General features: G+C 47.8%; 1 pseudogene; it reads left to right on the top strand.

Annotated features, from left to right (window-relative positions):
- Positions 1–6,342: 6,342 nt before the first annotated feature.
- Positions 6,343–23,070, top strand: part of LOC101961516 (protein-tyrosine kinase 2-beta-like) — a 30,043-nt pseudogene continuing 13,315 nt past the window's right edge.

Genomic DNA, 23,070 nt, shown 5'->3' with positions numbered 1-23,070 from the left:
TCACAAGTTCAAATATCAGAGTGTTCTGCTTGTTAGGCAAGTACCCACTGTGCTTAGTCAATGTTTTTCTTCTCTATGTTATGGAGCTAACCTTTCCTCCTTCTTTTGCAGCCAGATTGACTGCATTCCTTGGTCAAAGTCAGGTATGTGTGAAAGGTTCCCAGGCACTTTGAAAGCTTCACTCTTCCAGAAAGCACATGCCTGACTTCCCCTCAGATGACATAACCCTGCGTCCTCTGATTACAGGGCCCATCTATTCAGAGCCTTCCTGTTTGCTGATGAACATCTTGAAATGTTGTCCCCAGAGCAAATGGGAGCTTCTCCAAACACACTGGCTTGTTGTGTTCCTGATAAATGAAACCTCACAGTCCCTTTAAGCAGACCACAGGCAGGTTCTGCTCCTTCTGCAGAAGTGTATCAGAATGTAGGTCAAGCAAATGCCGTATACTGAAACTCTATGCACCTTTGATTTAAGCCCAACGAACACTTTCTCTCTGCCTCATTGAAGGCCAAGTCATCAGCTGAGCCAGGCAGGCCCTAGGGCTTCAGAAAGAGTGAGGGCCCTGTTGTTGGGACTCTGTCCCAGTCAACAGCAAAGGGCTGTCTTTGTGGGAATTTCACAGCAAACTTGTGCATGTGCAGCTAGGCTTTGTCACTGGTGTTTTTTGTCTGGTCTCTTCCCTTGGTGTCTGTTATGGTTTGGATATGAGGAGTCCCCCAGAGCCCCTGTGTTGATGCAGGAATGTTTGGAGGTGAAATGGCTGGATCATGAGAGTCCATCCTAGTCTGAATGGCCTGGCTTGGAGGAAACTATAGCAGGTGGGGAGTAGCTGGGGACATGGGTCTCTAGGGGTGTGTCCTGGGAGGCACATCTTCCCCGTGGCTTCTTCCCCCTTTCCTCTCTCTGTTGCCACTAGCTGATCTGCTGTCCTTCCCCATGCCCTTCCACTGCAATGTTCTGCCTCCCCTCGGCCCAAGCAGTGGAATCACTGAACCCACAAACACATGAGCCAACATAACCTTTTGCACCTCTCAGTTTTTCTTGTTGGGTATTTTGGTCATGGAGGTAAAAGGCTGACTAGCTTGGTCCTCTGTGAGGCTCTAGCATGTCTGGAGGCAGGAAATACTTTCCCTTTCTCCAGTTTGCTGTTTTTCTTTATTTCTTAAAATTGCCCATTGGGTGGTTCTGTAATTGAAGAGACTATCATTCTCCCAAACCCTAGGTTTTAAACTCGCCTGCTAAACTACAGAGGAGATTGACACTCATCTGAAGGTGCACAGCCAGAGTGTCCTGGGTGGTCTCAGCACCTATGATGGGGTAAGGACCCAGCTGCCAAGCCCTCCCTCCTGCCTCCCCCAAATGGCACTGGGATTGAATAAGACAGACAAGGTTGCTGCTCTTAGAGGCATTCTAACTGTAGGTTGATAGGGGTGTGTGTGATAGAGTATGTGTGTGTGTGTGTGTGTGTGTGTGTGTGTGTGTGTGTGTGTGTGCACGCGCGCATGCGTGCCCAGGTGTGCCTCATTGTACTCCTCTAGAGCTAGTTCCTGGTTTCCACTTCATGCCTCACTAGTTGTAAAGACTATGGTGCATCTTGGTATCCACCATATCCCTTTTTCATTCATCTTTTATTTGCTGTTAACAAAAGATTTGATGAGGACAACATGGAGGAAAAAGGGTTTATTTTGGCTCATGATTTAGAGAATTAGTCAGTGATTGGTCAGCTCCATAGCTCTGGCCTGAAGTGAGGCAGAATATCATGGCAGAAGAGTATGGTGCAGGCCAGCAGCTCAGGACACAAAATCTATGAAGAAGAGAAAGCGTCGCTCACCAGCAACAAAATATAAAACCCAAAGGCATGCCCCTTTCTCCAGTGACATCCTACCTGCCTGTAGTTAGTTACCCCGCAGTTAATCCATATCAGTGGATTAATCCACCAATTAAGTTACAGCTCTCATAACCTCATCATTTCACCTCTGAACATTCCTGCATTGTCTCACACATGAGCTTTGGGGGGAACACCTCATATCTAAACCATTACAATCCCCCTTTATTTGCCAGGTGAAGTTCTGCAAAGGAGACTTTGAACTTACCATAATTGTGAAATTGAAAGTATCACACACACACACTGAACCAGATTGAATCAGGAAGCTCTTCTAGAGAGCATTTCTAGACATCTCTGAACCATGCACAGTTCTGGACATCTGCCATGAAATGACCTGCAGAACCTCTGCGTTATGAGAGCTGAGAGAAGCAAGCAGAGCCCTGGGGAAATGTGGAGTATGGCAAGATGGCCTGGGCTTGCTGCCTCTCCGGCCTTTCATGTCCCTAGAACTAACCTCTCCAAGCCCTCTGCAGGCTCTGCAGCTTCTGTCTTTCCAACTTTCAAAAACAAGAAGAGAGTTTTTGTATCTATATGTGGTTAGAAGGAAGACCAGGATCAGGAGTGTTGGCCCAGGAGCCTCCACCCAGAAGTAAACATGGGGCATTTTTCTGCAGCCTCAACAGTTAGCGTCCTCTAGAACCTTGAGCCTAGCCACCCGATTGGCAGGTCTGTGATCCTGAAAGGTCATCACATGAGGAAAGGGGAGCTTCCAGATCAGTCCTCCAACCTCAGTGAGGTGTGGAGGCAGCCAACATCAGGATACACAACACAGTATATGCTGTCACACTGGGAAAGTCCTTCTGTGGGGAACAGAGGGCCCTCAAGCCCTGGGAAAGAAAGGAGGCTCTAAGAAGGTCCCTGTTTTCCTGAGGCTCAGCTGGACAGATATCCCCAGAGTCTTCCAGACACCTGTTCTAAGCCAAAATGGAGGTAAAAATTCTAGCAAGCTATTGTTTTGGTTTGTTTTTATTTTAAACATGGTAGGTAATTTATACTGTGGAATAGAAGGCTCTGGACTCTATATATGATCTTTCTTTCTGTTGTTTCTTTTTATTAACACGTATTAGGTGTATATAATAGTGGGGCTCAATGTGACACCTCACACATGCACATGGTATGCACTAGTCAAATCCAGACTTTCTTTGTCTGCCCTTCGTCTTCCCAAGACACATCCCAACCCCTGTCAATCACTATTTTATATGCAGGGCAACTTTTTCAGCTCCTACATATGAGAGAGAGCATGCAGCGCTCATTTTCCTGTGTCTGGCTTATTTCACTTAAATGTCTTTTAGCTTCATTCATCTTGCTGAAAATGATGGGATTCTACTTTTCCTTATGTGTATATGGACATGCAGGCTGATTCCTAGTCTTAACTGTTTCAAATTGTGATGGGATGGATACATTTTGGTTCTGTATATAAACCCAGCAGTGGGATTGTAGGATATGGTACTTCTGTTTTCAACTTCTTGAGAAACCTACCCTTATGCCTTCATAGTGGTTGTACTAAGCCCACCCCATCAGCAGTTCACATGATCTTTCATACATCCAGCTAAACTCTGTAGTTTCTGAGCAGTCGGGTGTGGTGGGGAACTGCTCAGTCTGGCCTCTGGTCCATCCTGAAATTGTACTCAGCATAGAGGAGTCCCTAAGGACTACTGCCAGCCTACTCCAGAGTGGCTAGGGGATAGGGAATTATAACAAGAAGTGTGGGCCACAGAGGCCATGCCAGGCTACTGATCACATGGCCCCCAGCTCAGCTAGGCAACCAGGGTCTCCCTGTTGCAGCTTCAGGACAGAGTACACCATGTCCTCAGAGTTCTGCCCTGCAAGGTGGCTGCTTCCTTCCCATCTTTCCTCACCCTTGGTTTTCTCTCTTTTCTCCTCTTGTGAAATTTTTCAGCTTGGTATAGCTCACTTCCTGGGTGCCTTGACCTGTCATCTGGACCAAGCCACTGCCTGGCTTTCCCCCCTGTGTACTCTGAGTAGAGACCCCACACCTAGGCCAGGAGCCCATCCTTCCTGTTACTATGGACTCTCAGAGCCAGAAGCTAGAAGCAGAAAGTGGAAAGCAGGAAGCAGGAAGCAGGAAACCACACAGCTATCAGTGTTTCTTCACAAGTCCTTCCTCTGGGCCCTGGTCTGTGAGACTATGGAATCTGACCTTGGGGTTTGCCATAGTTTGGATCTGGACTGTCTCCCAAAGGTACATGGAGTAAAGGCTTGGTTCCCAGTGAGGTCTCTGGACATGGGAAACCTTTAAGGAGGGGCCAGTGGGTTGTACTGAGGTCACTGAGAGTGTGCTCTTGAGGGAGATACTGGGACCTCTGATTTTCTTCTTCCTTTCTTTCACTTCCTGGCTATGAGTTGAGCAGTTTTACTCTGCCACTCATTTCTGCCATCATGAGCTTCTTTGCCACATGCCCAAAACAGGGCTAATTGATCATGGATTGAAACGTCCAACACTGTGAGCCAAAAAGAAACCTTAAATGAGTTGGTTTATCTCAGGTATCTGTTAGAGTGATGGAAAAGTCACTGACATAGGGTAAAACTATACAGAATACTTGAGGAAATTATTGATTGGGATGTTGATTTCAGCTACTAGGAGAAAAACAATGTGAGAAAGAAAAATATTGGAGAGATTGGAAAAATAATGTTAATAATGATTATTTGAATGCATTATTGGAGAAACCTGTTACACACATTAAAAAAGTGTCTACAATTTTCTTCAATTACAGAAATTAAGCATGGCTTAGATGTGTCCCACTTTCCTGGTATATGACTCTGGTAATATGATATAAAAATAACAAGGCACAATTAACCTGTAACAAACATGAGTTTGGACACCTCATTGAGACATATCATATCAAATACCATATTTGTGCAACTTCCTATTCATGGATGGTTTTTCATGGAAACACTGAGTACAAATTAAAGTGTCTTGAGTCACATAGTGTTTTAAATATCCTTTAAAATCTGTATCTATTGCACACATTCTCAGAGTGGTTTTGATTTGCATTTTTCTAATTGCTAGTGATAATGAGCATTTTTTTAAATATATTTGTTGATTGAAATTGTATATCATCTTTTGAGAAGTGTCTGATCAGGTCCTTTTATTGATTGGGTTATTTGTTTTTTTGGTGCTTAGCTTTTTGAGTTCTTTATATAAGAGAATAGTGTTCTATCAGATGAGCGAGGGGTAAAGATTTGCTCCCAAGATATTAGGCTCTCTATTCATGTCACAGATTGTTTCTTTTGCTGAGAAGAAACTTTTTAGTTTGAGACCATCCAATTTGATTTTTGATTTTAATTCTTGCACCATAGGAGTCTTATTAAGGAAGTTGGGGCCTAATTCCACATGATGAAGATTTGGGCCTAGTTTTTTTTCTATTAGATGCAGAGTCTCTAGTTTTATTCCTAAGTCCTTGATCCATTTTGAGTTGAGTTCTGTACCATTCCACTCTGTTTTGGTGCCAATACCAAGCTGTTTTTGTTACTATACTCTGTAGTATGGTTTAAGATCTTGTATAGTGATGCCACCTGCTTCACTCTTTCTGCTAAGGATTGCTTTAGCTATTCTGGCGACACAAGCTCTGTTCTTCCTGAGCAGGCGCTTGGGTTGCTCCTTGATTCTTCCAAAGAAGACTGACCAGCAAGTCTTGATTCTTCCAAAGCAGACTGACCAGTGAGTCTTCAGGGAGTTTCTGGACTTCAGACTGGGGCTCCATCATCGATCATCATCATCATCATCGATCTCCTTCCTTCTGGAGCTGCAGCTTCTAGGACTGGGCAACTACTGGTCCCTCATCTCTCAAGTCTATTGTGGAGTATCTGTCTTGTGGTTTTGAAAGTCACTCTAATGAATCCCTTTTTTATAAACACACACACATATGATTATATTACACATATGTATATAAACATACATATAATATATATAATATGTGAATATATATAACCTGTTGGTTTTGTTTCAAAGCATTGCCCAGGAGGTGCTAATAGCCTTGACCTTGATGGAAAGTCCTTCTCCGTGGTGTATTATTTTTAGGTGTAAGGGCTGCTATATTCTCTTATGCAAAATTATTCCTTTGATCTCTTAATCATCAAAGAAGTCTCAACGGTGCTTTTCTAGAGGTTATACTCAGTGTACATTAATAGGCTGTAGGAGGACCTATAGTTATTTCTCACAATCAGACCAGAGCAATCTTACACACAGTTTTCTCTCAGGGCTCAAAATTCTACACAGGAAATGGGCAGCCATTCTCTACCCTTCCTTCTTTCCCTTTGGGACTCGGCAGCTCTGCTTATCAGAAAGTGGCATCTGGTTTCCTTGATCCTAGTTGTGGCCTGGCTTGTGACTTGCACTGGCTCTAAAAGTGCAGCAGGTGTGCGGTGAAGCAGGCCTGGGACTGGACCTGCAGAGACCATCAGATGTCTGTCACTCGCGCTCCCCCACTTCACCATGGGCCAGGACCAGGAGAGCCCGTTGCAGGTGAGGGACCATGTGCTCTAGAGCCTAACCATTCCGGCCTAGGCCAGTCGAGACCGCCCATCCCAAGCCACCCTGCCAGTGGACTGCAGGCTCCTGAGCCAGCCAAAGGGAGAACACCGAGCCTGGCCTACCAGAGTGCCACCCACCTAACAACTGACAAATGGTGTGTTGTTAAGGCGCTGGATTTGGGGCTTTTTGTTATCAACAACTAATTGATACAATACACATTTGGTAAATGTAGCTAAAACTCTGTTGAATTTTCTATTCAGCTCACCAAAGAAGGCTGGGCTTCTCCAGTATGCAGCCCTGTCCCTTTCTGTGTGACTGTCCTCTCTAGTTTCTGCTGGGCCCTGCTCTCTGTTTAGCAAGGGCATCGATGGCTTCATAAGCACCAAACATCATCTGCTTTATGCTCTTCATTACCAATGTAGAAAAACAAATCCGAGGAGAGTCTTCCTAGTGGAAGAAAGTTCCCAGAGCCACACCAACCCCACAAAGCAGACACAACGTGAGAGGTGACCCAGGAACCCTGTGTGGCATAAACATGAGTCGTCATCCTCACAGTTGTCTCAGGCAAGACCTGAAGTGCTGAGCACAGGGTGGCACAGGCTAAATGTGTGTGGAATGGCATCGGATTAGAAGAGGAGATGCTCCTGCTAATTCTGGACTCACTTCCTATGCATGCAAGCTCCCTGCTGTTGGACCTCGGCCCCACCAGTCTTCCCCTCTGAATGTGTTTCTTCTTCTGTGAAATAGGAATAATCATGTGCTCTTCTTACCTCCTACATCATTGCAAGGATTAAACTAGATGGCACGTGTGAAAATGCTTGTACACTCTGAAGAACCACGTGAGGCAACATAAAGCACTGTGAGGATTGCTACTATATCGAGCCCACAGAGGGAGACTGGACCTGGGAAAAATGGCAGATGGTCCAGGGTTGTGGGGCAGGAGGCTGACTTATTTGCTTATCAGTGGAAAACACACTCTGACTCATGCCAGAAAAGAAGCCTGGCAAACATTAAAAAAAAAAAAAATTGTAAAAAGCCGATGAGCCCACAGTTAGAATTTTGGACTGCGGTTTAGAAACATGAGTACCAGGAGGTTGATGACAACGTTGGACGGAGTCCAGGGAGAAGCAGCAGTCCCTCCAGAACAGAAGGTCCCACTCACAAAGGAGTCAGCATGAAATATGTGTCTGGCTCCCAGGATGTTACACTTGTTTGCCAAAGTTCTTCTGTAACCAAATGCACGAGGCTCCCTCCTGATGAGCATAAGGCTGAAAGCACAACCAGGAGACCAGAGTGAAGGTAGGCTTACTGCCCCTCAGAGGAAGCAAGAGGCTCTTAACTGGGGAGGTCATACATATTCATGTGGGACAACCTGTCATCACCTGTAGGACAGGCACAGTCATGAGCATGCTCAGTGAAGGTCACTCTTCCCATTCCAAAATAAATGGTGGACAGAAGCAACACTGTGTGGAGAGTTTTGTATTATAAAGAGCAAACTTTACTCTTGGTCACCTGAAGAGAGTGAGTCAGAGTGACGAGGCAATTTTGGCTGGTTCCTTGGAATTCTCTCTGGAAGGCTTTAGTGGAAACACAACACAGCACAAATTAGAACAGCAATGACAATCATTTAAAAGGGCAGTAGCTTTCCACCCCACATGCACAGAGGATTGTTCCTAAAGCAGGTGTCCAAAAGGAAGTTGCTTCAGGACTATGTGACATGCTCTGGTGGGTAAAGTTCACAGGGCCCTTACACAGGACCCCCAAACTCTACCCCAAGTCTGGGTGAAGAAAATAGTAAGAAACACACCAGACAAAGAGGATCCCAAAATTTTCATGTGAGTCAGTATTTCTAGCACTTAGGATGCTTTGGGCTGCAAGTAACAGACAAGCAAATAAAGAAATGTTCAGGGTGAGGTCATTCATTCTTCCCTTATGAGAAGTCCTGAGGCAGGTATGTACTAGGATTGCTAATTCATCAGTTTATCAAAATCATCTAGGTCTGAATCTATTCTGTCTCCCCTTTCTGTGGTGCTGGGTGGGTGATTTGATTTATTCTTTTAGGCCGGCTACAGCCTACATAGGTGGCTGCTACAATTCCAGACATACCAGACAGATGACAACATCATCAGTCCCTTTTTAAGATCAATGGATAATTTCCCTGATGTTCCACAGTAGATTTTCTCCCCTTGTATTTATGCATGACTGCATCTCTTCCTAAGCTGGATTAATCAGGATATATATCACAGAGAATTGGCTTACACAATTATGGAGACTGAGATGTCCCAAGATCTGCAGTTCTAAGGCCTATGATCTAGGAAAGCTAATGGTGTGATTTCTAGTGCAAGTGATTTCTAGGCAGGGAAGACCACTATCCCAGCTTAAAAACATACTCTCTCTTGTTCAACCTGTTGTTCTAGCCAGGCATCAGCAGATTGCACAAGGTCCATCTGCATTGTCCCAGTGTGTACCCTAGGTCAAAGCCATCTTCCACATCCTGAGTCTCAATTGATTCCCAAGCTGATTTGTTACAACTGATGACATGTACATGCTATGCCTCAGTTTCCCCAGCTCTCTCACAGAGCAGTAGTCAACTTCTTTGCAGTAGTCAACTTTCTCTGAGGGGAAAGGGAGGTTTTAGGCTGAGGGTCTTCTAGCATCCTGGTAGGAGTTAGCTGGACCCAGACATGCTTGTGCAGATGAACAACTGGGCATTCCTTCATAGTCATAATATTTTAATATTAGTTTAACATTCTCCTAGTGGAGATAGAAAGAAACAGATTTTCTTCTGAGAAAAAAAGATGTCATATCTCCTTATTTTTGTTCAAATTAAGAGATTAGCTGCATTTTATTTGCTAAATTAGAGAACTTCTTGGGAGGCATGGTAAAAAATATCAACAACAAAAAATTCATGAAATCTAAATAATAAACTGCCTCTGCTCTTCCTGGTCAGAACAGAAACTGCCTGGGCATCGATCCATCTTTCACACTGCCAAGTCATCCAACAGGATAGGTCAGTGCCTGCAGGCTTCTAAGTTTGCATCTGAGCCATCTCTCTGCTGTCAACAGTGGGCTCCAATTACCCATTATGTGTGGAACCACATGAGAGGCTTGAGGAAAAATGTTGCAAAAGTGATGTCAGAACAAGGCAAGGCCTCAGAGGTTCACATCCATGCAGCCAGCTGCCTGAGTGGCCCTCGTGTCAATCCAGCTCTGGCTCTGGCTAGGAAGCTAGGACATCAGGCTGTGGGTAAGTGGCCCAGTTAACAAGAGGCCACCTTGTCATATCTTCATTTCCTATGACCATCCTTCTTGTGTAGGGACTGTGTCACTTGCTCCCTTGAGGTGAGTCTTCTCCTTTTGTATTGCCCTCTTCATCATCCCAGTGAATCAGCTTGGCCTAGTAGAAATCTGGAGTCCAGCAGGCCAGGGTTCAAAATCCCAGCCTAATGCCATGGCTTGTGTGACCTACATCAGTTTCCTCTTTGTCACACAAGGACAGTGACTCCTGCTTGTTTCCCCATGTTCTACAGGTTCAGTGAAACCATGTGTGTAAAATATCTAGCAGTGCCTTGTCTGGTACTCAGTAAGGATGGTGAACTTGGGAACCATTAAGAAGGTGCTTTTTATATGGCAGGTGCTCAGTGAGTATTTACTGGTTCAACTGGAATGCAGTGCAGAAGCACAGCACCTGTGCTGTCTCCTCAGTTCTGTCTCATTTTGACTAAATGAACAGCATTTTTTCATTCACAATACAGCTCACTGTGTACCACATCTTGCACTAAGTGCTAGGGAATCAGAAACAAGTACATTGTTAAGGTAGAATCCCACCCTAGAGAATCATACCCTGGGGATCCCAGCAAGGAACACCTCTAAGTTGTGTCCCTCTCTTCTCTGCAGGAGATCATCACCTCCATCCTGCTAAGTGGGCGGATTGGGCCCAACATCCAGCTGGCTGAGTGCTATGGACTGAGTAAAAGCACATAAAGTCAGATGAGATCCACTGGCTGCACCCCCAGATGAAGGTGGGTGAGGTGCAGGACAAGAATGTCTACACATGGAGGCCAAGTGGAGGTAGGAATGTGGGGTGGGGAGGACCTCCAGGGCACAGCACTCCCCATCCTCAGAATCTTCTAGAAAATCCAAGTGGCATCCTAGACTTAGACCTCCTACAATATCTAATGCATGCATTTTCAAAGCCTGATGTGGACTCACAGTAAATCTGTATCCAGAAATGTCCCCAGTTGGGATACTGTAGTGCTATGGTGAAGGGGAGCAAAGGGTAGGGAGGATGGAGGGATCCACTTCCTCCTCGAGATTCGAGCTTCTCTGCATCACCCAGAGTCTGACTGCCTATCACAGGTATGACCTTCAAATCTGCTACTTGCTGGAAGACTTCATGGAGAGCCTGAAAGAGAACAGGACCACACTGCTTTATTTTTACCAACAGCTAAAAAGTTTCTCTAGAGTCCCATTGCACCCTCCAGGCCAAGTGTATCCATCCTCTCATAGGAAGATGGAAAGACAAAGCCCAGGTTTGTCTTTTTTGCTATGCCTGAGGATCATTGTCAGCTGTTCCAACCTTGGTGCAGACCAACCTGTTCCATAAGCTCCCAGCTCCTCTAGGACTTCCTTGGCTTCCCAGATGATTGGGCTAATGAAGTAGAAACAGGTTAACATACAGGCCCTGGGGTCTTTCATACCTGGTTTTTGGCCAGCTCTGCCATTTACTAACCTGGTATTCTCAGAGACTTCATTTTCTTGCATGAAACTGTCTCCTCATCTATAAAATACTAATACCTACTCGATGGGGTTATTGTGAGGATCATGACATCATTGGCACTGTGCAGGTAAGCTGTCTCTGGGAAGATGAGACCCCAGGTTTAGAGCACCTGCCAATTCCCATGGTGTAAATGTTCCCGCCAAGACCTGATTCAAGCTACCAATGGGATATTCACCAGTTCACAAAACTTCTAAAGATGTGATAACTGGCTCTTTTGAACAATTAACAAGCCTCTTTGACATGCCATAGCATTAAATAAGTGCCCAGCACCTGTGCGAAAAAGTGCCAAGGAAGAGTGAGCTACTGCCATTATTTTCCAGCTGGTCTCAGCTGCATCTCTCTATGGTTTCCCGGAAACTAATCCAGACGTTTCTTGGACCATGGATGGCATTTATTCCTACCTATCAACAGGGCTTTGGAAAAATTAATGACTCCTCCCCAAATCGGGGTGGGGGGCGGTTCTCTCCAAATTGGGATGGGATGAAGACTCTGAAGCAGGGAGAGAATGTGTATGAAAGTTTCCCTGTGAAGGGGCTCAGGGACCCAGGGGGCAGAGGCAGAGCCAAGAGGGAGCTCCCATCCTGCTCCCCATCCCTGCTCAGTGCTTGTCTGTGACTGGGTGAGCATGAGATGGCTCAGAAGCAGAGGTGTGTAACCTCCTGGGGCCTCTGCTCAGGGAAGGGGACAATGAGGGCGTGAGTCTGACCTGTGATCCTTCTCTTGCCAGCTCCGAATGACTACATGCATCGCTATGCCAGCAAAATCAGCGAAGGCATGGCCCTGCAGCTGGGCTGTCTGGAGCTCAGGTAAGTGGCCTCAAGGTCTCTCCTGGGAGAGCTGGGCCGGAGGCTGGCCTGGACTTTGGAGCATGTAGGGTGGAAGTGGAAGTGGGCTTGTGAGAGCTTGGAAGGGGAGGAGAGGAAGCCAGCAGAGTGGGCCTCTGAGGTGCTCGCCATCTGGTCCTTGGAATAAATGGTAGAGAAGGACCAGCTCCCTCGGCTCAGTCCCTACCCCCTGCCCTGCCCTTGCCTCTGGGGTGCCTGCTTCTCGCTCTGTCCTTTTCAAGTGTTTCTGCAAATTCTTCAGAGCACCAGGCCAGGCAGTGGGGCTGTTGGAATGTAGGGGTCCCCATCTGTGCTGCCCACTATAGCACCCCAGCTCTAGGAGGCACTCTGTGTGGAATTAGCACAGCATTCGGTGATGTCCTCAAGCTCACAGTGTTTGGGAGGTGACAGATGTGTACACAATTAATCATAATACAAGGCAGAACGAACATGTACCACCTCCAAGTGAAGCCATTAACTTTGCCTGCAGGCAGCAGGGAAAGGAGATTTGAACTGCTCTTGGAAGGAAAAAGTACCTCTTGGTTGGCAGACAATGGCACCCACTGGGACATGCATTCTAGCCTGCCCAGGGATGGAGGAAGAAAGGCATAGACTAGAGAATGGGGTTGGGGTGAACTTGGAGAACAAATATGGCTGGCATGTAAGAGGCCATTACAATGGCAGGCTAATGACATCATTGGGATAACAGACACCATGTGCCCTGGCCTGCCTTCCAGGAGTCCTGCAGCCCTATACCCTGCATGGCATCCTATAGTCTTCCCCTCTGGAGTTAGACAGTTCTAAAGAGCTTATCTTTTCCTTTTTGTTGGTGGATCTCACACTTAGGGCTGTGGTATTACGTGGGGACTCCAGTGAATCACCTGTCAGTCATCACTTAGTGAAAGCAGCCCAGAGGGGAGCCATTTGCATTCCACTTCACATTTTTACACCCTCCAGTCATCCCCGAACTTTTATTGGTTGTGGCTTTAGTTCCAGGGGCTGTGCTAAGAGGCTGGAGGAGGAGGCTCTGGAAGAGAGTGCGGTCAGGAATAGGCAGGCTAGAGAGGCTGCTCTCTGATCAGCCCAGAATTGCTCCCAGGTCTGTTTCCTGAAAAGAAACAGCCTCGTGTCTCCTGAGTCTCAGGAGCATCAGATAGAGGTTCCTAGTCTTACCAGTGACCCCTGAGGTCAGGGGGTGTGCTGATGGGGAAAGGGTGTGGAAAACACCTACTTTGTAAAACTGATAGAAGATTTTTCAGGTCTGATCATTTTTAAATGAAAAGGGTAGATAGAATGTGGATGTATGTGAAGTTGGGCTATTTTAAAGTGAAGTTTTGACTGTTGTCACTAACAGAGTCAGATATGGTTCTGAAAATCATACTCTTCCAGGGATGTGACTCTTGCTTGAAAATCATGGGTAACAGTCCCTTGTCTTGTTCGCATCACAGATTATACACTTTGCCGATGGATAACGACATCACCAGGAAAAGTGTATGCATTGTTTCTTGGTGTAAAAAAGAAGTATGGTAGGTGCAGCAGACATGAGATTAGGGACATGAATCCTCTGTGGACTCAGACCAAATCCTATCTGGAGAACTGGATGTAATGATGTACAGCACAGGTCAGAAGCTGGGCTTTCTGGGCATGCATCCTGGGGCTTGCATTAACTCTGTTATTCTGGGCAAGTCGTCTGATCTCCCTGGGCCTCAGTTCCTTCATCTGTAAAATGAGAATGATGGAACAACTTCACAGGGTTGTTAGGAGGAATTAGTGAGTTACTATATTTCAAGTACTTTTAACCATGACAGGGACTAAAGTGTTCTGTAACTGTGTATTTACTTGGCTGATATTTTTCTCTCAACCCTTATTTTATTTACTTATTTGTCTCTAATAGACTTTTGTTCAGAGAAGTTTTAGAAGTTTTAGATTTGCAGCAAAACTGAGCACAGAGTTTTCTTGTGCCTCCTCTCCCAAACCCACACAGCGCTCCATCATTGCCACTCTGTGAGTGTGGAGCAATTGCTCAGATTGATGTGTCATTATCACCCAAACGCCACAGTGCACATGAAGGTCGCTCCTGGAGGTGCACATTCTCAGGGTTTGGACAAATGCTTGCATCCACCACTATGATATCATACAGGTTAGTTTCACTGCCCCCAAAATGTTGCATGTCCCCCCTCTTCATCCCTCCCTCCCACTTACTCCCCACAACTGCTGGGCTTTATATTGTCACCTTGTTTTGTCTTTTGCAGAATATCATATAGTTGGAGTGCAGCCTAACTGATGTTTTATTGATCTAGTGGAGATGCTTTACAAATGCCAACTATATTATTTAATCTGAATCTTCTGCTCTAAGTTAAAATGTGAAACTCATGGCCTATATGCTAGAAATAAGTTTGAGGAACCAAATGATTTGTCACCCTGTGGCATCTTAAACAGACTCAGTTTTCCCCAGGTAGGAAGACCCCCTGTCTTACTGTGCCTGGAGTTCAGTGGTCTCCATTCACTGGGTAGCTCCATCAGGGTGTCTCCCAGCATGCTTATTTTCTTGTGAGTGACAGCTATTTATGTTGCTTGACAATATATTCAAAGAAACAATTTTTTAAAAATTGTTCAGGACATAATATTTTATTTTTAATGCTCCTATTGGAGGTTTTTCTATAATTTCATGCTTTAGATGTTCTTGACCCTGTGAAATGAAAATACTTTCCTAGATTTCTTTTTCTAGCTTTATAATGCTTTTATTGCTTATATTTATCTATGTTTAATATATATTTATATTTATCTATATTTAGAAAATAAATATTCTAGATAATAGTTTGAGGTGAGGATCCAACCTTCCTATTTTCTAAACAGGGTGAGCGGTCTGAGCTCATTGTTTTGAGGTCATAAGTTACTTACTTCTCTCTGCTTATAGTATTAGTAGCACAAAACTGGTCCCAGACGTCTATAGGACACCTGGCTTAAAGGATTACTGAGTTATTATTTTTTTTCTTCTTGGTACGAGGGATTTAACCTAAGGGTGCTTTATCACTGAGCTACATCCTCAGCCCTTTTTATTTTTAATTTTGGATCTCACTAACTTGCTGAGGCTGGCCTCTAACTTGAGGCTTCCCTGTCTCAGCCTCCCAAATCACTGGGATTGCAAGCATCAGTTACTTTAATCTAAGATTGGACAGTGTCTGCAATAGTCAGTGAAATGACTAGACACAGAAATCCTGACAGGGGAGGGAGGCTGGCGTATGCAGGGATATTGGCTATTTGGTCTCAGCTGAAACCACCATTGCTACAAATAAATATGACAGTTATGCATCAGTTACTAATGGAGATACATTCTGAGAAATGCATCATTAGATAACTTCATTGTCACATTAACACAGTAGAGTCCATTTACACAAACAAAAACAGCTATGACTCTAGGTGATATAATCTTATGAGACCGCCATGATATCTGTGGTCCATTGTTGACCAAAAGGTCATTATGTGGCATCTGACAGTACATACAAGTTTTCATGAATGCATATATTTTTAAGAGAAACGGGACTTAAAGAAGATGTGTCATATATTAATAGATGCCACCTCTGGTGGAAGGATTATGGATTATTTATATTTTCTTTTACAAATTCAAAAATTTTAACATGTTCATTTAATAATTGTTTAGGTGAACACACAAACATATGCACACATTTCAGAGATAGCAAACAGGCAAAAAAGAAAGTGCCCAGGAACCCAGGACCTGAAGGTGCAGGTGGTGTCCCCGGCCTCCTGGGCTTAGCCGCCATCTTTTTCCTCAGCCTCAGAGCCCACAGCCCAGGAGCTGGGTCTCCCAGAGCACGAGGATGGTGCCTTTCTGGGAATAAAGTCTGTGGGATTTCCTTGTCCTCGCTGTTTTCTGAAGATCCAATTTTACCCCCCTGCCATCTTGCTCCCTCCCTGCGAATCCCACCTCTAGCAGGGGAAGGGCCTCCAGGCCAACGCCTGGGCATGAGTGCCCTTTGTTTTATTTTATTTTATATTAAGGCCCTGATGGCCTTCTTCTCCAGTTACTGACTCTCCCCTCCATTTCTCCTTTCTCTCCAGATGGTTCTTCAAGGACATGACCCACAACACCCTTGACAAGAAGTCCAACTTTGAGCTCTTGGAGTAAGTGCAGGGCTGCCTCCTGACCTGCCTCCCTTCCTTCCCTCCAGAGACTCCTTTCCCACTCAGGCCTGGACCAGAGCGGGGTAGTCAGGGCCTTTCTCCTTGTCCCCAAGCCCTGGTATCTCCTCCCGACTAGCCAGAAGTCCTGAGCTGGAGGGAAGGAGAGTCAAATGCTACTTCTGTTTCCCTGTTTTCAGAAAGGAAGTAGGACTAGACTTGTTTTTCCCAAAGCAGATGCAGGAGAATTTAAAGGTGAGAAAATCAAAGGGTGAGGGGCCCAGAAAACCCTTCTTTGTGCAGATCCCCTGGGCTAGAAATACAAGGATTAGGCTGGGGATCCTCAAAGAAGCTGGGGCATCTGTGCTGTCTTGAGCCAGGACATAGGACAGCTAAATGCCCCCAGTGGGCCACTTCTGTGGTGGAGAATTAGGATGGGCTGCGCTTGGCTCTAGTCTCCCAAGAAGCAGCCTGAGCCCTGGGAGGCTGACTTCCCTGCCTCCCGCTCAGGGTTAGGGTGGGCCCCACCTGAGACCACTGAGTGTGTTTTGAGGAACAGGTCATGGCAGGAGCCCTGGGGGCATCTTCCAGCATGGGCATCCTCTCAGTGAGACCTAGTGGAAGGACAGGTGCCAGGAGGGGCAGGGCCTGGCTCAGCACTGCCAAACTCTCCCCAGCCCAAGCTGTTCTGGAAGATGATCCAGTAGACCTTCCAGCAGTATGCCTCACTCCGGGAGGAGGAGTGTGTCATGAAGTTCTTCAACACCCTGGTGGGCTTTGCTAACATCGATTAGGAGACCTATCACTGTGAACTTGTTGTAATGACCACCCTCCGTATTCTCTCTGGGCCTGGGTTCTAGGCCTGGTAGGCTAGGGGGCCAGGGAGCTATTGGGGGCCAGGGAGCTATTCGGGGCCAGGAACAAAATTCAGGCTGCAGGGCCTTGCTGTTACCTGCCTATGGTGGAACTCATGTTAATCCATGTGCCAAGCAGGGAGCTGAATGTTGGCCTCCAGCTGTGGGAGGTGGGCAGGTAGACAGTTATCCAGAGGTGTGAGCTGTAGTCACTGTCTAGCTTAATGAGCCTTTCTTGCAGTGTCAACACACCAGGTGGCAGAACAGAGGTAACAGTCCCCTCTCTCCTCTATTCCAGCAAGGGTGGAACATTACGGTGGACCTGCTCATTGGCCCCAAAGGCATCCGCCAGCTGACAAGTCAAGATGCAAAGGAAGAGAGCATTGAGGCCACGCCAGCCCCTGGCTCAAGATCTTAGATTTCCGACTCCTTCTCTGTCTGCCCAATCATTCTTCTTCCCCAGTTCCTGAAAGCAGAGAGCCACACCCTTGGTGTGAGCTCTGTGGACAGTGTTTGGAGATGGCAGCTTGGGCAGATGGCTCCTTATTGCAGACATAGGTGCAGAGAGAGAGAAAAAAGGATGTGTTTGGCATTCTCCTGGTACAGAGAGAAGAGTAGCTCTGTAAGTGGCAAAGGGAGGCAGTTCTGGGTCCAGTTCTGACTCTACTGCCACCTTGATATATGATCTTGGGCAAGTCCTGCCTTTCTCCACACCCCATTTTCTCTTCTGAAAGGTGAGGGGCTTGGACTCGATGATCCTTCTAGACTTTCTCCCTTCATCTGCAGAGGGACTCCCAGTCACTCCTCCCTCTTCCTCCTGACCCATCTGTATTGCCTGAAACCAGCAATGAGATGCTCTTAAGGCTCCCTTCTTCTCCACAGCCCACCAGCCTGGCTGAGTTCAAGCAGACCAGGTCCATCAGGTGCCTCTTGCTGAAGTAGGGCCAGGCTGTCCTGCAGCTGGGCATTGAAGGCACACTCCAGGTAAGCCTCTCTGGACACCTGGAGTCTCTTCAGGGGTATCACTATGGGTTGAGATGCCCTTGGGTTGACATGACTGTGGCAAGCAGAAAGCCAGGGCTTCCGTGGCTTTGGAGATCTTGTTAAGAAAACTGCACCATTCCCTAACAAGGTGCTGGGATGATGGTTCATATTTTTATTTTAATGTCAGGAAATAAGTGGGATCTAATATTGACCAAGTGAAAAATGACTTATAGATCCCAGGGATGGGGGGATTTCATGGTGGAAGAATCAGAGACCTCCAACTGCAGAGCATCTATCTCTGCTCTCCCCAGTCTGTCCCTGCTCCACTCTGTTTTCCATTCCTCAATTTCTACTTTACATATGGAGCACCCCACCTGGTACAAGGCATCCTGCTTTCTCACTGGTCTTCCCAGAGCTCAGGATGGTCAATAAGAGGGAGCACACGCACGCCCCCTAGTGGCAACAGGGAAGGCCAGCAGAGCCCGGAGGAAGTGTGGGTTGGGGTTGGGGGTCCTGCAGCATGGTTGGGGATGGGGGTCCTGCAGCCTCTAAAGGAGCACTAGGAAGTACAGTGTAGCCAAGGCTTGAGGTCTCACCTTTGGCTGGCTTTTTCTCTGCAGTCTTTGTCCATCAAAAGCTCATCTCTGGCAGAGGCTGAGAACATGGCTGACCTCATGGTTATTGCTGGCTTCAGGGGGAACATAAAGGCTCTCTCATCATCCATCCCAAGAAAGGTAGGTTTTTCTGATAGGCACAGTGGACAGCTGCACTCTGAGCGAAGCCTGAAGGGTGATGTGGAGGCATGGGGGCATGGAGCCATTGGCCCTTGAGCAAATACATTCTTCATGGGTGTGAGGAGGTGCTCAAGCATACCTGGAGGTGCTTCCTGTGCCATCCTGGGTCGCCAGCTATAGGCCCTGGTCCTGGACAGCCACCCCTGGTCCTGCTAGTCAGAGCTTCATAGAGGCCAGCTTCTGGAAGAGCTGCATTTGTAGTACTAGGAAGATCAGAGCCATTACTAGGACATGGGTGGACCTTCCTCGTTTGGGGACCAGGGTCAGCAAATAGGTCTGAGATGGATCACGCGGTGCTGGGAGGAGGAAGCCTACAAGGAGGATTCTGATTCTGGCCCAAGGCCTACATAGCTTCCACCCTGATGCTGAGAGGGGACAGAAGGTGGGGAGGGGTCTCCTTGTGGAGCAGTGACAGGCCCTCCATCCATACCAGACTTTGTGTCCCTGGCTCCAATCTTCCCTCCCCTCCTCTCTCTCCAGATGGTGAGAAGCAGAACAGCCTGCCCCAGATCCCCACCCTGTGAGTACAGTGGGGATTTGGAAGGGCCCTGAGCTCAGCCAGTGTGTGCTGGGAGGAGGATGAACAAGCAGGGTGCCCCCACCCCCTCATTTTTGAGAGAACTCTAGACCCTGGCCTTTCCCACAGTGTGTTGTTTTCTCTGCTGCCCCCTGGTGACATCCTGGTAGGATTGCTGCTGAGTCCCATCCCAGGCCTAGGCCATGCCCCAGCTTGTTGCAGCCAGGTAGACTGATTCTGCTATTGGGCAGTGGATGAGGGGGACCAAAGCTCTGGAGAAGCTTTGCAAGCTCTGTGTTCATCTGCCTCCTGCCCTCTCACCTCCTGCCCTCTCACCTCCTGCAGAAACCTGGAGGTGAGGTGGTCCCACCTCTCAGAAAGCTGCAGCATAGGTAAACCTGCCCACCCTGCCCATGGCCAGTGCCCACCTCCCCATGTTTGCTCCCTCTGCCTGCTCTTATGACCATTCTCTCCAAGTTACAGAAAACAACCTTTCCTATCCCTTCTCAGTGCTGGCTTTAAAATATCGCCAATTTTAATAGCAAGCATATATTGAGTAGTACACACACTGAGTTTGTCATGACAAAAGGTGGCCTCAAACAAAATCCACAGACCACATGACTACAGACAGACATTGATTTCTCACAGTTCCAGAGGCTGGCAAGTCCAGGGTCAAGGAACCAACAAATTCAGGTGACTTCCTTATCACTGTGTGCTCCTGTGGTGCAGAGAGAAGGAACTCTGGTGGCCATTCCTCCTCTTATAAGGACACTAATCTTGTAATGGGGGCTCCAATCCCTGACCTCATCTAATTGCCCCTCCAATCTGCATATCCTAAAACCATCAAATTGTGAGTTAGGGCTTTGAGACACAAGCACCCAGTTCATAATGATGTTAAATGGGTAATAGGTATGTTTAAAGGAGATGGATTTGCCCTAGATAACAAAACAGAGACTTGAGTCAAGACTCCCCAGGCTCAGTGGCTGCCCCAAAGCCTGGGACAGGAGCCACGGACTTGCCCAGCTTCCCCCCTTCAGCACCCTGACCTCTGGCTGTGCTGGGCTCCAGGTGGGAGCCACACCCAGGTTCCTTGCCTGATGAGGCATCTCACTCGTGCGCTGGGCATCCTCCTGTCATTCCAGAGTCAGACATATATGCAGAGATTCCCAACGAGACCTTGAGTTGGCTGGGAGGTAGGTCCTAGATCCTGCCAAAGTGACCCATCAGGGGTCTGGGAAGTGAAAAGATGAGGACTCCTGGGACACCACTGTGGAGCTTCCTGCCCTCCTTTCCTCCTGCCCCAAGTGTGCTCAGGAAGCAGCCAACCCGGGCTCCTGTGGATTGAAAGCTGAGGTCCTCCCTTGATGGATTGTGTGTTTTTGTGTGTCTGTGGGATATGGGGGTTCTAAGAACATGAGCCCTGGGACCCAGGAAATGGGGTGATGGCTCCTCCATGGATCTGAGGCAGTGAGACATTCTAGATCCCTTTTCCCAATCCAGCCTGTGCATTTTGGCTGCGGTGTTATGGGGTTCTGGAGCACCAGGGGATGCCAGCTAGTCTGTGTGCCCAGAGGCTGTGTTCCCCATCTGTGCAGGTCCACAGTACGGCATTGCCCGTGAGGATGTAGTTCTCAACCATATTCTAGGAGAAGGCTTCTTTGGGGAGGTCTATGAAGGGGTCTACACAAATCACGTGAGTCCCAGACTCTTCCCAACTCTTTGTCCACCTGCCTAGGGGTGAGGCTTTGGTAGGAGAATACACGAAGGCAGGAGGGTGGACTCAGCCAAGTGGGAGTTCATCCAGGGCACCTCTAGGTGGACAGGCTTCGCCTTTTTGGCTATGCTCAGCAAACCTGGGGAGGACAGCGCCGGAGTGTGGGCAGGGAAGGAAGAAAGCACTGTTTGAAGCCAAGTGTAGATAGAACAGGGCCAGGCAGCCCGCATTTCATGAAGGCCTGAGGTCACCAGCTAACCAGGGCAGATCACGTGGCCCCTCATCTCAGCATCCTGGTCTGCACAGCTGGGCTTGAGCTCTTTGATCTCCAAACCCCATTCTGGTTCTAACCCAGCCTGGTCCAGAAGAAAGGGGAAGAAGAAGAAGGGAAGGGGAAAGGGGAGAGAAATGGAAGAAAGGAATGGGTGGTGTGTCCTGAAGAGGCTAGGTTGCCTCACCCCTCAGCAGTCTGCAAAGTCAGTGGGAAGGCCCTGCTGAGGCCAGGGCAGGAACGGTTTCCTTTGAGAACTAGGCTGGACCAAGCTTCCCTAAACCCCCTTGTTGCAGAAAGGGGGGGAAAATCAATGTGGCTGTCAAGACCTGCAAGAAGGACTGCACCCTGGACAATAAGGAGAAGTTCATGAACCAGGCAGGTAGGCACACCTGGGCGGGGCCCAGACTCCCTGGCCTTCTAAGTTAGAGGAAAGGGGAGGATTCTCCTCCCGCTTTCCCCCATTCTCCTGTGTGACCTCCTGTTTCCACTTCAGTGATCATGAAGAATCTCGACCACCCCCACATCGTGAAGCTGATCAGCATCATCGAAGAGGAGCCCACCTGGATCATCATGGAACTGTACTCCTTCGGGGAGGTGAGCTGGAGGAAGCAGGCCAGGCACCCTGAAGATAGCTGAGACACCAAGGGAGCATACGACACTTCTCCCAGTTTCCTGCCTTCCGTACTCAGCTGAAGCAGAGAACCTGTTGATAGAGGAAGTCACCAGAACATCTTGCTGACTTGGGGTTTGCCCCCAGAGGAAGAGGAGGGTCAGTGGCTGCCAGCAGCCCTGGATCCATGCTGGGGTCCTGACAGCACCTCCCTTCCCACAGCTAAGCCACTATCTAGAGCGAAATAAGAACTCCCTGAAGGTGCCCACCTCGTCCTGTACATGCTGCAGATATGCAAAGCCATGGCCTACCTGGAGAGCATCAGCTGTGTGCACAGGTGGGTACACGGAGACAGCAGGAAAGCCAAGCCCATTCATGACCCCAGAGGAAACTGAGGAGCAGGGCTAGATTCCCACAGGGAGGAGCTGGAGTCCCTGCCTGGGCCTGCACCCAGCAGCTTAGAGCACTTGAGCACCTCTACAAAGTGTTTTCTCACTAAAAAGCCAAAACAGTTGTGTGGGCCTCAGAGAACTGTCACTAGATGTAGCTCCAGAGCAACTCCAAAGCTCAGTGTCTGACTGTAGCTGAGACCTGACCCTCCCTTGCAATGCCAGGAAACCCCCTCCCACCCTCTCAGAGCTCCACCTCCTCCAGCCTGCCCACTTATCTGCCAGGGGTTCATGAAGAGGATCTGGGCTAATAGAGCACCTGGAGATCCTGAGGTTGAGGCCCAGCACCACCCTCATTTCCCAGCTCCTGGGGCTGTGGAGCTGTCCCTTCCACACCTGGCCTTGTTCCCATTCCCTGAGAGGAGACTACTGCCATGGGAACATAGCCCCGGGAGACAACCTGGGCACTTACCAGGTTCTTCCCCACCACTGACGTGGCCTGTGTGGCCTTGTGCCTGACCCTATGCAAAGCCACACAGGAAGTATCCATTCATTCAGTGAGTATTATGGAGCTCCTCCTGGGTGCCAGGCACTATCCTAGGTTCTGGGACAAAGTTGTGACCAAAACAGACAAACCTTGTCCTTGTGAAGCTCATGTCCTAGCATGAGCATCAGGTACACCCTGTCAGTTGCTGTAGGCTAAGGGGATGAAATGATGGGCTGGGCCCCTTGGGGTACTTAAGCCTGCATGCTTTCAAGTCAGCTTTTTAACAATGGAAGCAGACTTTTGGGAGCAGAGCTGCCTTCGA

Source organism: Ictidomys tridecemlineatus, unplaced genomic scaffold, assembly GCF_052094955.1.
Source record: "Ictidomys tridecemlineatus isolate mIctTri1 unplaced genomic scaffold, mIctTri1.hap1 Scaffold_50, whole genome shotgun sequence".
Classification (NCBI taxonomy): Eukaryota; Metazoa; Chordata; class Mammalia; order Rodentia; family Sciuridae; genus Ictidomys; species Ictidomys tridecemlineatus.
The sequence above is the reverse complement of the archived record's forward strand: the minus strand, read 5'-3'. Positions and strand labels throughout refer to the sequence as shown.